Source organism: Cnephaeus nilssonii (genome assembly GCF_951640355.1).
Source record: "Cnephaeus nilssonii genome assembly, chromosome: 7".
NCBI classification, from domain to species: domain Eukaryota; kingdom Metazoa; phylum Chordata; class Mammalia; order Chiroptera; family Vespertilionidae; genus Cnephaeus; species Cnephaeus nilssonii.
The window spans coordinates 14,486,442-14,503,369 of record NC_137078.1 but is presented as its reverse complement, the minus strand read 5'-3'; the positions used below and the strand labels follow the sequence as shown (position 1 = coordinate 14,503,369).

Below are 16,928 nucleotides of genomic sequence, written 5' to 3'. Positions count from 1 at the left end.
AGAGAAAGCTCTCTAAGGAAGTAATGCTTAAGTTACACTATGAAGGATGAGTGGGGGCCAGCTAGGAGGGAGCAGCCTGTGAGGGTCCTGAGGCCAGGAGTGTTTGAGGACCTAGGGAAGTCCTAGGAAGCAGGGCATGCGGGAAGAAGTGGTTGCAGTAAATGCAAGGAGGTGAGTGGGCGGGTCCAAGTCTATATTCTTTGCAGGCCATGTCAAAGATTCCTATTTTTATTTAAAAAAAAAATAATAATAAAGGAAAAGGAAGCCTTTCTGCACTACCCTGGGAGGGACTCATATGTTGTTCTAGGTTCCCATGTGACTTACTTAAAGGGAAACTTTCACAATGTCCGGAACCCTTGATGTTCTGCAAATGAAGGGGGGATGTCCTCAGATTTCTTTCAGCAGGGACCCACTTCGGTGGCTCCAACCTTGACTTCCAAATGGAGCAGTACATCTACAAAAGGAAGAGTGATGGCGTCTACAGCATAAACCTGAAGAGAACCTGGGAGAAGCTCCTGCTGGCAGCTTGTGCCATTGTCACCACTGAACACCCCGCTGATGCCAGTGTCATATCACCCAAGAACACCGGCCAGCGAGCTGTGCTGACGTCTGCTGCTGCCCCTGGAGCCACTCCTACTGTTGGCTGCTTCACTCCTGGAACCTTCACCATCTGGATCCGGGCAGCCTGCCGGGAGCCAAGACTCCTGGTGGTTACTGGTCCCAGGGCTGACCACCGGCCTCTCACAGGGGGGTCTTATGTTAACCTGCCCACCATTGCTCTGTGTAATGCAGACTCTCCTCTGTGCTCTCTGGACATTGTCAGCCCTTGCAACAACAAGGGGGCTCACTCAGTGGGTCTGATGTGGTGAATGCTGGCCCAAGAAGTACTGCACATGCGTGCCACATCCCCATGAACACCTGTGGGAGGTCACACCTGATCTCTGCTTCTACAGAGACTCTGAGGAGGTTGGAAAGGAAGAGCAGGCCACGCTGAAACGGCTGTGACCAAGGAGGTCTTTCAGGGTGAATGGGCTGCTCCATCTCCCGAGTGCCCTGCTGCTCAGCCCGAGGTCACAGACAGGTCTGAAGGCCTGCAATGCCCTCTGTGCGCCTTCAGCACTTCCCTACTGAGGACTGCGGGCTCAGCCTGCCACTGAAGACTGGTCTGCAGCCCCCACTGCTCAGGCCACTGAATGGGTAGGAACAACTACAGAGTAGTCTTAAATTGTTCTCCCACAAACTCTTAAAATGAAAATAAGGTTGACAGAAAATAAACAGTTTCTAAAAAAATACAAACCTAGAAACCAAACAAAAAAGCAAAGATACTGAAGAATTTTAAATAGAGAAAAGACAGTCATATTTTTTTAGTTTTTAAAATATTTTTTCTGATTGGGGAAAGTAGATTAGAGTAGATTAGAAGAGGCAAGAATGGATTAGGTAAGAAATGGTGGCCTATTGTGGTAGGATGAAGTACAGCAAGAGAGAGGGGTGAATGTCAGACTTCCCCCAGGTCTCTGGTCTGGGTGTTGGATGGATGGTGTGAAAGAGAAGATAGGAGGTCAAGTTTGGACACAGAGACTTGGAGACATCCAAGTGGAAATGTTGACAGGGTCAGTTGGAGGTGAGTGCCAAGCTCAGAGAAGATATAGCTGAGGATCATAAGCAAAGAATGTCAGTCAAAGCCGTGAGTGCAGATTAAATCACGGGTGGGTGTAAAGTGCTTCAAACTGATGCTTGGGAAAATCATAATTTAAGGGCTGGGCGGGGGAAAATGTGTTCTGGCAAAGGAGGCTGAGATGAAGCAGCCTGGGGGAAGGAGGAAAACTGGGAGAGTTCGGGGATTCAGAAGAAGCCCAGGGCCAGAGTGTTTCCATGAGACAGTGGTCCTGGGTGGCACACACTGTTAAAGTGGTCTAGTGCTTCTAAGCCTGAGACTGAGTATTCAGTCAAATGTTGCTAAAATATCTAGTTGGGATGACAACTTGAAATGCTCATTAGATCTAGCAATTGGTGACCTTGCTAAGAATAATTTCTGTTCATGATGAGTAAGAAGTCAGATTGGGATGGGTCAGGGAATGAATTAGAAGCGAGGGTCCGGGCTGGAGGGTGTGCCTCAGTTGTTTGGGTATCATCCTGTGCACCAAAAGTTTGAATGTTTGATTCATGTGGCCCGTGCAGGAGGCAGCCGATCAATGTTTTGCCCTTACATTAATGTTCCTCTCTCCACCTCCTTTCTTCTTTCTCTAAAAATCAATAAGAAGTATTTTTTAAAAAGTGAGCAAATGGAGACAGTGAATATGAATATTTCCTTTATTATACCCCCACAGTGCTATAGATACAGTAAGTGCTAAGTAATTGTCTTACAAAAGCAATTATATGGATAATACATGTAATCTTATAAAATAGAAATAATCCTATAATAATACTTATGGGATTAATTACTTTAGTCCACATATACTTATTAAATACCTACTGTGTGCCACACACTTTTTTAAGTGGTTGGTATATATCATTGAACAAAAGACCTCCAAGGAGTTGCATTCTAGAAGGACTGGTAGAGCAGAAGGAAGAAAGATAATAAACAATAAGTAATGTATATAGTATATTAGAAAGTGGTAAATTCTGTGTCATGAAAAGGGAAAGAAAGAGCAGGGATCAGGAGAATTGGGCATACTGAAGCAAGAGGATGGTGGCTTCTGATATGCTAATCAGGATAGACCCAATCACAAAGAGGATACTTGAGCACATACTTGAAGGAGGTGAGGAAGCTAGTCCAGAGAAGATTTCAGGCAGGGGACCCAGCCAGGCAAACTCTAGGTGGAAGAGTGCCTGGCGTGTGGGGGCACAAGGCCAGTGTGGCCAAAGTGATGGATAGAGAGCATGAGTGGAGAGAGAGAGAGAGAGGGGGAGGGCGGGGGTTAAGGTTAGAGCAGCCCATCCTAGAGGCCCTTGTGGCCATTGGTGGGGCTCTGGCTTTTACTGGAGGGGAATGGGAACATCAGAAAGGGTTTGGAAGTGATATGGTCTGACTTATGCTTTAAGGGTCACTCTGGCTGCTGTATTGAGATTAGGCCAGAAGGAGGTAGACCACTCTGCATCAAGCAGGTGGAAGGTTTTACTGCCAGGCCTGGAGGTGGTGTCTGGAGAATGCAGTCCAGATGTGTGTCCAGGAAAAAGAGAAAATGGATTCTGTGAACATCTGGCTGGTCTCTGCCACAAAAGGCTTGCAGTGACTCAGGCATGAACTGATGATGGGAAGTAGCAGAGTGTTCATAGTGGAAGCTTTGAGAAGTTGTCAAATTCTGTATATATTTTTATGGTAGATCCAATAGAATGTCTTGAAAGACTGGATGTGGATTATGAAAAAAAAGAAGAGTACACACTACTGAGCCCGAACAACCGTAAGAATGGAATTGCCATCAACTAAGATAAGGCAGGTTGCAGACGGAAAAGGTTTGGGAGGAGAGATCAAGACTTCGGCTTTCCCCATTTCACATGGAAGGTTTATTAGATGCCCATGGGAGACTGAGTGGGTGGCACAAGAGATCTGGGCTGGAGTTTAAAGTTGGAAGGATCAGTCTATGATTGAGAGTCAAGAAAATGCCTAAACCAAGAAAAGGATCAAAGATTGAGCCCCAGACCATGATGTTAAGAAGTTGGGGAGAGAGAAGGAACCAGCAAAAGAGGCTCAGAAGGAGCAACAAGTGAAATAAAAGGCAATCCTGGTGAAAGTGGAGTTCTAGGAGCCTAGAGAAGATGCCTCAAAGAGGAGGGAGTGAAGAGCTCCACTACAGACCCTTGGCCGATAAAGTAAGATAAGGACTGGGCTTATCCTTGGATAGAGAAGATGGGGGTCAGCAAGAATGGGATGCAGAATGTGTTTAAGAAAAGGTGGGAGGAGAAGACACAGATACAAGTATAGGTAAGTCTTTTAGAGAGTTGGTTTTTAAAAATTTATATTTTTATTTATTTCAGAGAGGAAGGGAGAGGGAGAGAGATAGAAACACCAATGATGAGAGAGAATCATTGATCAGCTGCCTCCTACATGCCCCCTACTGGGGATCAAGCCCACAACCCAGGCATGTGCCTTTGACCAGAATCAAACCTGGCACCCTTCATTCTGCAGGCTAACACTTTATACACTGAGCAAAATCGGCTAGGGCTTTCAAGGAGTTTTTCTATAAAAAGGGAGTTAAGAAATTTCGTGGAAGTTGGTGGAGAAGTGGCTCAAGAAAATGTACTTTTAATGAGAGTTAATAAACAGATTTTGTGCTGATATTAATGATTCCATCGAGAAAGAAAAATAATTATGTAGCCAAAGAATTTCTGGAATAATGTTCTTGAATTTGCCTGAGAATATGTCATTTGGTGTAAGTGGTGGGACTGGCTTTAATAACCACATAGGTAAGGTAATCCAAGGTCATGAATGGAAAGGCAGAGTGAGAAGCTGTAGATGGACAGGTAAATGTGAGGGCAGTTATTACTGCAGGGAAACCATTACTTGTCTGGCCCTCACCATATACAGCTACAATCTGGGGTAGGATAGATTTGGAAGGCAGGAGTTAGCATTCTTGTTTTTCCACCTGGGAAGTCTTCTGAGATGTGCCCAGCAGTCTGTAATGGAGTCTGGGCTAAGGTTGTAGGATGGCACACATTCATGAAGGATGTTGTCTCTAGGTTTCATTATAATATAGTCACTGTGAGAGTGTGTATAGAAGTTGGTTAGTGTTAAACCTAAACTTTTGAAAAAGACCACAGAATGTGTGTAAATTTTGGTATTTCTTTGTTTTATTGTATAACTAGAGACCAGGTGCATGAGATTTGTTCACTTGGGTGGGGGGGGGGGGGAGGAGGGCTCAGCCCAGCCTGCGCCCTCTTGCAGTCCAGGACCCCTTGGGGGATATCCGCCTGCTGGCTTAGCCCCAATCCCCTGACACCCCTGGGGATTGGGGCTAAGCCAGCAGTCAGACATCCCTTTTGTAGTCTGAGGCTCTCGCAGTCTGGAACCCCTTGCTCCTTACCGCCTGCCTGCAGTGGAGGCGGGAGAGGCTCCCTCCACCACCACTGGGCTAACCAGCCATCAGCCTGGCTTCTGGCTGAGCGGAGCTCCCCCTGTGAGAGCACACTGACCACCAGGGGGCAGCTGCTGCATTGAGTGTCTGCCCCCTGGTGGTCAGTTTGCGTCATAGCTACCGGTCGTTCCACCGTTCAGTCGATTTATATATTAGCCTTTTATTATATAGGATTATTTAGGATCTCGATCCCTGGAGCTGGCTTAGGTCTCTCTCATCCTCTGAGAGGTCCTGCCTGTCTTAGATGCTAACTTTCTCAACCTTCACTTCATGGCTTTCATAGCTACTGATGATCATTGCCTAAATTCACTATTTCAGTAAGAGTTGCAAATTGGTGATTTTCTAATTCTAACATTCCTACCCCATTAATTACTGATTGTGACTTTTCTTTAAAGAAAACCATTTCTTTATTGACCACTTCATTGCCCTAAAAGAATTAGCACAGGAAAAATAGGATAAATGCTTCATTCTTTTCCTTCATTTATCACTCTTCAGAATAAAGAGTTAGTGCCCAAGCAACTTCCAAAAGTAGTTAACCAATGAACTGTATTTTCTGGGTTTTTTTGTTGTTGCTGTTTCTGTTTTTTGGAGGGAGAAAGGGATGCTACATTATTAATGAACACACAGATTTTTGTATACTTGACATGTTTCAATCCATGTCAGTCATTATTCTTTTTTATTGAAATTGTCCCACCTCTAGTCGATGGGAGAGTTTCAAGTTCATGCCTGTGTCCTTTGACATGACCTCAGTGATCTTCTGGTGTTTGATTGTTTCTTTTCTTTTTTTTTTTTTTTTTGTCTGAGTTTTTGCCTCAGACCTGGGAATGGCTACCTTTATAAAAATCCTTGGTTCTTTTTATAGCAAAAGGCATTTATTTTATTTTATTTTATTTTTTTAAATTTCTTTATTGATTAAGGTGTCACATATTTGTCCTCATCCCCCCATTCCCATCCCACACCCCTCCCCATGGATGCCCCAACCCTCTGTTGAACTTAAGCATTGGTTAGGCTCATATGCATGCACACAAGACCTTTGGTTGATCTCTCCCCCCTCCCCCCACCCTCCCCTACCCTCCCTCTGAGGCCTGATAGTCCGATCGATGCCTCCTTGTTTCTGGTTCTGTTCTTGTTCATCAGTCTATGTTGTTCATCATTTCCCCTAGATGAGCGAAATCATGTGTCACTAGAGATATACTTATAAGAATTGAATGTGCGACGAGCAATAATAGTTATGCTGACAGGCAAATGAATCAGTCTGTAGTGAGTTTCTTTCTGGACCAACAGTTCTTTTGAGACCCAATATCAATGTCCACCAGTTCCTTATGAGTACATGTCGGCACTGACCCCTCAGCTCTGGATGGTGGACAAATGGTGGTAATGCAGGTCCGACTCCCTCTGATTTGGTCTCGGCCGAACCCAGGGGCACGGCTTCACCCGGATCCAGGGGCCCACGGCCTCACCCGGACCCGGGACCCAGCCTCACCCGGATCTAGGGGCACACGGCCTCGCCCAGACCCAGGATTCAGCTTCATCCGGACCCAGGGGCGCATGGCCTCACCCGGACCCAGGGGCGCGTGGCCTCTCCCAGACCCAGGGTTGCGTGGTCTCACCCGGATCCAGGGGCCCACGGCCTCACCCGGACCCGGGGCCAGGCTCACCCGGATCCAGGGGCCCACGGCCTCACCCGGACCCGGGGCCAGGCTCACCCGGATCCAGGGGCCCACGGCCTCACCCGGACCCGGGGCCAGGCTCACCCGGATCCAGGGGCCCACGGCCTCACCCGGACCCGGGGCCAGGCTCACCCGGATCCAGGGGCCCACGGCCTCACCCGGACCCGGGGCCAGGCTCACCCGGATCCAGGGGCCCACGGCCTCACCCGGACCCGGGCCCAGGCTCACCCGGATCCAGGGGCCCACGGCCTCACCCGGACACCCGGACCCGGGGCCAGGCTCACCCGGATCCAGGGGCCCACGGCCTCACCCGGACCCGGGGCCAGGGTCACCCAGATCCAGGGGCCCACAGCCTCACCCGGACCAGGGGCCAGGCTCACCCGGATCCAGGGGCCCACGGCCTCACCCGGACCCGGGACCCAGGCTCACCCAGATCCAGGGGCCCACGGCCTCACCCGGACCCGGGACCCAGGCTCACCCGGATCCAGGGGCCCACGGCCTCACCCGGACCCGGGGCCAGGCTCACCCGGATCCAGGGGCCCACGGCCTCACCCGGACCTGGGGCCAGGCTCACCCGGATCCAGGGGCCCTCGGCCTCACCCAGACCCGGGACCCAGGCTCACCCGGATCCAGGGGCCCACGGCCTCACCCAGACCCGGGACCCAGGCTCACCCAGATCCAGGGGCCCACGGCCTCACCCGGACCCGGGGCCAGGCTCACCCGGATCCAGGGGCCCTCGGCCTCACCCGGACCCGGGACCCAGGCTCACCTGGATCCAGGGGCCCACGGCCTCACCCGGACCCGGGACCCAGGCTCACCCGGATCCAGGGGCCCACAGCCTCACCCGGACCCGGGACCCAGCCTCACCCTGATCCAGGGGCCCACGGCCTCGCCCAGACCCAGGATTCAGCCTCACCCGGACCCAGGGGTGCATGGCCTTGCCCGGACCCAGGGGCACGTGGCCTCACCCGGACCCGGGGCCCAGCCTCACCCTGACCCAGTTCCCAGCCTCACCCGGACCCAGGGGCACGCAGCTTCACCCGGATCCGGGACCCAGCGGGGTTTCATCTTCTTGATCCCAATTCCTGTTGGTCAATTCCCTCTCAGCAATTCCTTCGGCCATTTTCTCAGAGTTCCAGGGCAGCCACCGCAGAACTCGTTGGGCGGCGGACTCGGCGAAGCTCTGGTGTGCCCGGTGCGCGGCGGCGGGCTGGTCCGGGGTGGCTGCGTCGGCCCTTGTGTCTGCAGCGGTGGCCGGTCGCCAAGCGTGCGCACCTGGCCGCTTCCGGGGCGTTGAGATTCTTGAAGGACTCGGAGGTCAGCAAGCGCGTAGTCTCCCACCCCATGTCTCCCAGGGGCTCGTCTGTCCGTGCTCGGCAGCGAGTGAAGCCTTCCCCTCAGCCGGAGATCGCTGGGGGAACTGCGCCGAGCACGATCCAGGCCGCCATTGTGTCGCCTGAGCCATAGTTTTTAAAGTGTGGTCTTTGGGTCACCGGCATCAGCTTCATCCCGCGTACCCCTCTCTTTTATTCTAGTTGTAGAGCATCTGCTCAGTCAGCCCTCCAGTGGTTCTGGATGGTGTCTGCTCTGCTCTCCCGTCGTAGTCTCAAAATTGTTGTGGTAGGCAGCAATCAGGCTTCTGCCCTATGCCTCCATCTTGGTCCTTGTTTGTATAGTTAAGTCTTGATTGTTGTTGGTGTCACTGGGAGGAATTGTCCTCCAGGCCAATTGGCCGTGCGGACCCTCTGTGTCTATAAAGGAAGAGTTGCTGTGCGGGAGACACGTTTATGTGCCGGGTCTTGGTGCAGCAAGGCTTTGGCGCTCACTGCGTCTGCCTCTTGAATGTGTCCCTTATGGTAGTGGTTGAAATCTGGTGTCATCTCACACCGACCACTAGATGCCCTCGTTTCTGGGTCTCCAATGGAGTGTAGGTCAGCTACTGCCAGAGGCCCCTCAGCAGGAATTACAGCATCCCTTATATTCGTGACCTGTTTCGGTGTCTTCCCCTTTTGGCTGCCTCCCTATCGCTCAGCTCCCCCAATCTCCCTAGGTGGTCGCTCTTGATACCCCCCTTTGTGGGCTGAGTGCAAAGTCTTGGTGTTGTTAAGCCTTGATTGCTGTTGGTACACTGGGAGGATGTGACCTCCAGTCCAATTGGCTGTGAGGATCAGCTGTGTCTATGCCGGGAGACAGCCCCATTCAACTAGACTTGCAAAATTGTAAAAGCCTCTGTGTTCAGCTTGAATGGGGCGGAGTTACAGGGTGGAGCCTACCGCCTTGGCTTCCCGTCAGCCCCGCCCTATGAGGTTCCTGTGTCCCTCTGTACTCCCAGCAAACACCTCTGAGAGAAAAGCGCCCTGGAGTTTCGCGCGCTGCCAAACAGTCTAGTCTCTCCCCCAATGAATCTGGATTCCCAGATTCTCGCCCACAACTGGGTTTCCGTGTAGTCAGAATTGGGGCTCACCACAGTCTGGCGCTTTTGTCTCCTTCCCTCCAGGGCGACTCAGCTGCACAGTCAGCAGCCCATCCTCCGCGCACAATCCCCTGCGCACCTCCGGTGCTCTGCTCTTCGCCGCCTCTCTGCAAGTCTGCCCCACAGCCCAGCTTTCCCCAGCATGAGCCTGGCTTCCCCGGGTCTCTCCCAGAACTGGGGTTCAGTGCATTTGGAACTGGGGGTTCAGCTTGGTCAGGAGCTTTTGTCTCCCTCCCGCTAGGGCAATCCAGCGGCATAGGCAACAGACCCTCCTCTGCGCACATTCCCGTGCGTGGCTCTGGCGCAACTCCTCCATGTTTCCGCCCCACAGCCCAGACTCCCCCAGCATGAGCCCGGCTTCCCAGGGTTTCGCCCAGAACTGGGGTTCAGTGCAGTCGGAGCTGGGGTTCAGCACAATCTGGCGCTTTTATCTCCTTCCCGCCAGAGAACGCCAGCCAGGCCGTCAGCCGCCCCTTCCTCTCCGGCTCCGTCTTCCCTGCACGCGCGCGGGCTCGAGTCTCCGCCCGTGTCTCCATACCTCAAGCTTTTACGGCTTCCCTGATTTTCCTTGTGGTCCTCTCTTTCCTTCTAATTGTGGGCATTTCAGTCAGCCAGCTTTCCTGTGGTTCTGGATGATGTCCGTTTTGATTTTTAGTTGTGTTTTTGAAATTGTTGTGCCCGGCTGTAGGTTAGGTGTTTAACCTATGCCGCCATCTTGGTTTCTCCAGCAAAAGGCATTTAGAGACCACAATCTGAGCACTTGAAGAGTCTTCCAACTTATTTTCTAAGTTCTGTTTGCTCCTTCATAGACCCACTGTAGTAGTTTTGCCAGTTGCATCTTCCTGAGACCTGGATCGCATCACCTCCCTCTGTTAATGCCCTTTTTTCATTATCATTATTATTGTTTAAAGTATTACATATGTCTCCTTTTTCCCCGATTGACCCCACCCCTGGCCATTCCCACCCCGAAGGCAAGCCCTCACCACCCCAGTGTGTGTGTCCATTGGTTATGCTACTATACATGCACACAAGTCCTTTGGTTGATCTCTAACCCCCCTTCCCCTGCCTTCTGTCTGAGGTAGGATGGTCTGGTCAGTGCTACCTTGTCTCTGGATCTATTTTTATTCATCAGTTTATGTTGTTCATTATATCCCACATATGAGTGAGATCGTGTGATATTTATCTTTCTCCAACTGGCTTATTTCGCTTAGCATAATCATCTCCAGTTCCATTCATGCTGTTACAAATGTGTTAATGCCTTTTAATGAACTTTTACTGCCTACAGGATACCAGCCACTCAGGTTAGCCTGGAACTCAAGGCCACCTGCACCAGGCCCTGCTCTTATCTCTCACCACATCTTTACAGGAATCCTAGAACACAACCACACAGCATGCTGGCTCCTGGAGAATGCCATGCCCATGCCTACCTCAGTGCCAGCATTAAGGCTGAGCCAGGAGCAGGCAGGAGCGTGAGTGGTTGGACAAGCAACGCGAGGAGCCAGCTATGAAAGGTGCACAGCGTGCCTTCTGCATGCAGGCACCAGTACTCGCCCCTTTCTGCTGTTTGCTAGCTGGGCGATTCCAATCCCTGCTCATCAGCTCCCCATTTATACAAAGGAGGTGACAACACCAACCCCACAGGGTCCTTGTGTAAATTAAGACGGAAGACTCACATAGGTACCTAACCCAGGACACGCAAGAGATGATAAAGAATTATTACCTGCCCTTCCTTGGATCCGTTCACCTCAGTTACATAATCAGATGGTTCAGAATCTAAAAATTCTGAGCTCTTCCTGAAGTGCTGCTGCTATTTTTACCTGTCCTTTCACAAAAGGTTACAGCCTGGTCCTGTTGTGGGGGAGAGGACAACCCTGAGTCACTTCCTCCCTCCCCAGGCTGGTCCTGCTGTGCCAAGTTGGATGGGACCAGGCTGTTCACGGAGAGCTGCCCAGGCCACGAGGACTCATGCTCGTTGACATTCAGGAGGGTGTTTGTAAAACCATGGGCCTTGCGGGAGACTGGGCTGCCTCCAACTTCAGGAATTGATCATGCATCTTCACTTCCCTGATGTCCATTTTTTTTTAAATTGGTCAATGTTTCTCCCAAAGTAAGCAATGATTAGCAGGTGGTTGATAACAGAATTTGAGGCTGACATATTTGGATTTCAAACAAGTGATTCAGACTTTTTTTTTTTTTTAAGATGAGAATGAGTGCATAGCTGTAACCCACAACCTCGACTGCCTATCAGAATAGCCAGGGATCTTCAGAAGACTGATGCCTGGGTCCCACAGTGAGTCTGGAGTGCAGCCTGGGCATAGGGCTTTTGTAAAATCCCCAGGTGACAGTGCAGCGAAAGGTGAGAACTGATATGGGTAAATACTTAGGTAAATGCAGTTTCTCTGCTCGCAAGCAGGTATCTCAGATTGCTTTTCTCTGGCTTCCAGAATTCTCCCGTGTGCAGGTGAGGCAAGAGATGAAAGGACTTGCCAGTCATGAAAGGCTACGGCCATGCCCAGGATTCTGGGGTCATTCTTACGAAAATCCTTGCTGAAAGGTTTTTAGCGGACTGGCAACTGGGTCAGGTTTTCATTGTAGAAAATACTGTCTGATAGCACTGGGAGAATGAACGGGAGTGGGGATGCTTGAAGGAGCAGGGAGACCACTGACGTCCCAGTGTGGGAGGATGAGCGCCTGAAACAAGGCAAGGGCAATGGTAGAGGCCAGGGCAGTGAGAGCAAGAAGGAGGGGTCTCCACCTTCTCCTGTGGGGCTGGTCCAGGCGCCCTGTCCTTTCTGTGTGGAGCTCACTCTATCATTGCCTTTTGGTTTGTGGGCGCTTTGGACTCAGGCTTCAGTGTCTTCACTGAGTTATCCCAGTCAAAATAATGGCCCACATTTATGCTTTTGCTTTGGACTCTGCATGTGGCTAAGTTTGTCTCCCTTTACCATTAACAAAACTCAGGCTCAGCAAGGTTAAGTGTCCTGCCCGAGGCCACATACAACTAAGAAGTGGAGCTGGATAGCCGCAGGCTTCTCACTTAACCTTTAACACTACCTCTGTCTCCCACTTCCTACCCTTGTGCCCAAGTGCCCCTCCTCCTGGCTGAAGCCGCCTCTTTCTGAATTATGTCTTAGAGCTGGCTGCACCCACAGGCTTTATCTGACTGTCCAACCTGGTCGTTCCTCGCCCACCCAGCCTTAGAGTCTTGGTGGCTTCATGAATAGGAGAATCCAACTTGTGGTTACATCAGCTAGATTGGCCAACCTTGTAAAAATCTTCCTGGTTTATATTATTTTAACTTGTATTTACTCAGAACTAAAAAAAAAAGTCCCTTAAATTTTTACATGCTGAAGTAGTGAAACCCCATCATTTCTCCTTTTTCTCAGAAAAAAATATTAGAAAATAATATTGGTAATGAACCTAACTTTTGTGAACAGTAAGAAGTTCCTATTGAGACTCTGAGTGCACGTTCCCAGCACCCCTGGGGAAACCCAGAAGGTAGGGGCTTAGACTTTTTATTTTTATTTTTTTATTTATTTTAAAAATATATTTTATTGATTTTATTACAGAGAGGAAGAGAGGGATAGAGAGTTAGAAACATCGATGATAGAGAAACATCGATCAGCTGCCTCTTGCACACCCCCCAATGGGGATGTGCCTGCAACCAAGGTACATGCCCTTGACCTGAATCGAACCTGGGACCTTTCAGTCCGCAGGCCAACGCTCTATCCACTGAGCCAAACCGGTTTCGGCAGGGGCTTACACTTTTTAAAAAAAATTCTTTATTGTTGAAAGTATTACTGGTACACATCTCTCCCTTTTCTCTCATTGACCTCTCCCCGCCCACTCCCGCCCCCCAGCACACGCCCCCACCCTCCTATTGTGTGTGTCCAGTGGTCATGCTCATATGCATAGATACACCTCCTTTAGGGACTTACACTTTAAGAATATCTATATCAACACCGTTGGAAATGCCACCTGGCACGATGGCCCCAATAATTGGGATCAACCTCTTAAGGTTTTGTCAGTTGCAAACAGTGACCATTCACTTAATCTATGGTGCATATTTTAAGGCTAACATTTAGTGGGTACAGATTAGATGGCAATATTGGGCTCAGTACTTTATATAGATTATCTCTCATTATGACATTCCCATTTTATACATGTGAAAACTGAGGCTCAGAGAGGTTAACTTGTACAAGTGCCCAAGCTGGTGTGTAATAGGAACCATATTTGAAACTAAACCTTGTGTAACCCTTATTCATAACCCTTAACTATATTATTAGAACCCTCAGTAACTTATAGGCTAGCTTATATATAACGAACTCTATACATTACAGCTATTAACATTTCCCCCTTTTTATTTTAAATTTGAATATTGGAGGGGTTTTTCCTATATATTGTATTGCAGTGTTTCTGTTAATTATCTCATTTGTAAAATGACATCACTGGTGTGTTCCAAATAGATCTGTAGTCAGTGATGGTTAATAAGCAAAAGAATAATGACTGGGGAACCGTTTCTTCTCAAGAGCTCTGAGCACGGACTGTGTCTCTCCTTGCCATGTGGTACTGACTTGCTCAGGGATGCTAGTCACCTGAGCAGCCTGTAACTGAGGTCCACTCAGTCTTCCACTGTGTGGGGGGCTTCAGGAAAGTGTTTTCTTCTCCAGGCCACTGTTTCCTGCCCTAAAAGATAAGGTGTCTTACAGCTCCACCTCCTGTGGTCCTCTCTGGAGGACCACAGGAGGTGGAGGCAGTATATTAGCAACTCTCTGGAGTCCTCGGCCCTATGACTTCACAGTCTATTGTTGGAGATAGCGTTATCCTCTTTTTATAATGGGAACTCATCTATATTTTGCAGAATCCAGCCTATGGCATTTATTAACACCAACCTCTTGTTTAAAAGTTGATTCAATAAGATGTTTCTAAAAAACATTATAAAAATTCAGATTCATTCTCTGAAAAATAGGGAACCCAGCCACCTGACCACAGGTTCCCTTGAAAACCCAGGCAACTTGGAGGGACATGCAAGTGCATTCATTTATGACCAAATGCATTCAGTCATTCAGTTCCCCAAATGGCTTTGCTGGAGCCACCTGCTGGCAGTCTTGCTTTCTCTGCAAACGAGTGTAACTTCAGTTTGGGTAAGAGAGAGAATCATAATGAGAGAATCTCATCACCAGTTCAAAAGAGCTCTTTGGTCATTCTTTTGGAAAAGTCAAGAATTATTTGGTGATATGGATAACTTCCTCTAATTCAGTTTGAGATGGGAAAGTTTCTTCTAGCAGGTGAGTCCCTCTACTGGACTGGGAGCCTTGGGAGTAGGACCCATACACATCTCACCTGGCACAGGTACAGAAATGAATGGCTACAGTCCAGGATCCAAGCGGGTGTAACTCAAATTTCTTAACTTTTATTTTATAAGAATCACTGAGTTGCCTTGGGGGCGATACATAATTATCGCCTTTATATTACAAACATATTCTATATGTTTTATAGATTCTTCTAATACTGGATGAGAATCATTGGTTATGGTCATTGAGATTTTCCAGTTGGATTTATCACTAGAGTGTATGACTTCATTTAGTATAAAATAATGTGTGAACAAAGGCAAAACACCATATAGGAGGAGAATAAATGGCAGAAGAATTTTCCTCCTTCATTTAGGTAGAACTGAAGGAAGAGTTTTTTCAGGTTTTACAATAACTTGTAAAAATTTCAGTGTGATATTCTATGGAGGTCAGTTGAAATAGTGTAAAATTCTACATTTTAAAAAATACATAGTATTCAAGTAAAACATCTCTTAACTATAAATATTATTCTTCAGCTTAAATAAGTGAGTATGTAAATGGGTCTACTGGTGTTATGCAAGTTCTAGAACTAAGGTGATTATCTGGATGGTTTTAAATGCTATGAGTACATTTTTTACTTGCATCATGTTGGCCAGAAGCATGGCGTGGTGCTGGTTGCTGCTTGGAAGTTTAAACGTGGGAAAAGGGTGTGATGAATTTTCTGTACTGTCTGTGTCAGCCCGACATCTCTGCCCTCTTCTGTGTTGTGTTTTCATTGTTGAAGAAAAGTCTGCAGTTTCTTTGCCAGTGTGGTTCAGAGTTAAAGTTTTCCAATGACAAGTGGATAAAATAACTGTCCGGCACCTGAGATGGTTTGCTGTGGTTTTAGAGGGGAGGAGCGGTCTCCCCAAGAACCACACACCTAGGGCAGGCAACTGAAATTGTTGGTAGCAGGTGCCCTTGGCTTTGAGACACCCTCCGAGAATCACCCGCTCTGGTGCTTCAGGCAGCTGGGTCTGGGGGCAGCTCGGATTTCCTGAAAGCTGACTTCCCAGCCCTACTCCTCACTCATGTACTTCTTTGAATTAAATCTCTTCCTACTTGAAATATGTAGTGTCTACTTTTTTCCCTAAAGGATCCTAACTACTAGACCATTTTACCTTACTGTACATTTTAGGGGAAAGTGGGGCTTTTAGGTTTACATTGTCTAGCCTCACTTCCAGGTGACCCTGAGTCCTGGGGTTCTGGGACTTAAATGTGGGAGTGTGGGAGGAGCTGTCCAGCTCCTGTGGGATTGCAGAGTCCCACCTAAGCAGGCCCAGAGCCTGTGGTCCAAGGGATTGGGGCGGGGGAGGGGGGGTAGGGAGAGCAGGAATGGGACCAGAGGGTTAGGTTGGCACCAAGGAGCAGGGTGGCACGTAGAGGCAGAGCTCAGGAAGTTCATGAAAAACAGTGGGGAGAAAGGTCTTTTCAGAGAGTCTCTAGTGGAGAGACTAGCTGTGGGGGCTGCCGGGTCAGTTTCACAGACACATTTCTCTGGCCATTAGAGGGCATGTATAACAAGGAAACAGACCCCAAAGTTGAGTAAATATATTGTCATTGTTAACAGCATCATGTTCAGATTGAACTGGCTCTTACTGAACCAGAATCATGTCTTTCATATAATTAAAAATACTATACCTTAAAGACTTGTGAAAATTTGAACTATTTGTCCTGTTTCTCTACCCCCAGGGAGTAGGGGTAGAGAGCCACATTTGTCCATAGCCTCATTGGATTTGAAATGTATTGTCCTGCACCTTGATTTTGGCCTGGCCATGTAACTTGCTTTGGTCAGTGGAATGTTAGCAAGTGCAAAGAGATGCTTGAAATGCACTTATGTGTTTGGGTTCATTCTCTTGTGCATCTGCCATTTGCATGGAAGGAATGTACCCTGGAGAGCTAATGTCTCTCAAGTCTGAGTCCCAGAATGAGGCACATGGAGCAGAAAGACTACAGTCCCAGAATGAGGCACATGGAGCAGAAAGACCCACTGGCACATGAGTAATAAGTAAATGCCTACCGTTGCTTTCCATGGAGATCATGGGGGTTGTTTGTCATGCAGTGAATTTGTGGCAATAACTACCTGATACAGGTTGCATACATCGTATCAGACATACTGTTTTTATGGGATAATTAAAGACTTTTCAAGGATAATTTTGACCACATTCAATTTCACAATCAGTACACTGACTTTAGACTGAAATTCATGTATAAGATCAGATTTCTTCCTACCTTCAATGACAGCTTTGTTTCAGTCTTGTTTCATCAGTAAAAGTTGTGCCAATTTGTTTGAGCTCACACTCTAGCTAATTCCTTTACACAATGAACAATAGGCCTAGAATTTATGTAGACAAAAATATCTACATTGGCTGATCCATAGAAG

General features: G+C 48.5%; 1 pseudogene across 1 annotated transcript; it reads left to right on the top strand.

Moving 5' to 3' along the window:
* The first annotated feature begins 343 nt into the window (after window positions 1-343).
* Window positions 344-1,218, top strand: LOC307103721 (small ribosomal subunit protein uS2-like; annotated as a pseudogene). The gene has a single exon. The product of its transcript is annotated as a small ribosomal subunit protein uS2-like (transcript).
* The last annotated feature ends 15,710 nt before the right edge of the window (window positions 1,219-16,928 follow it).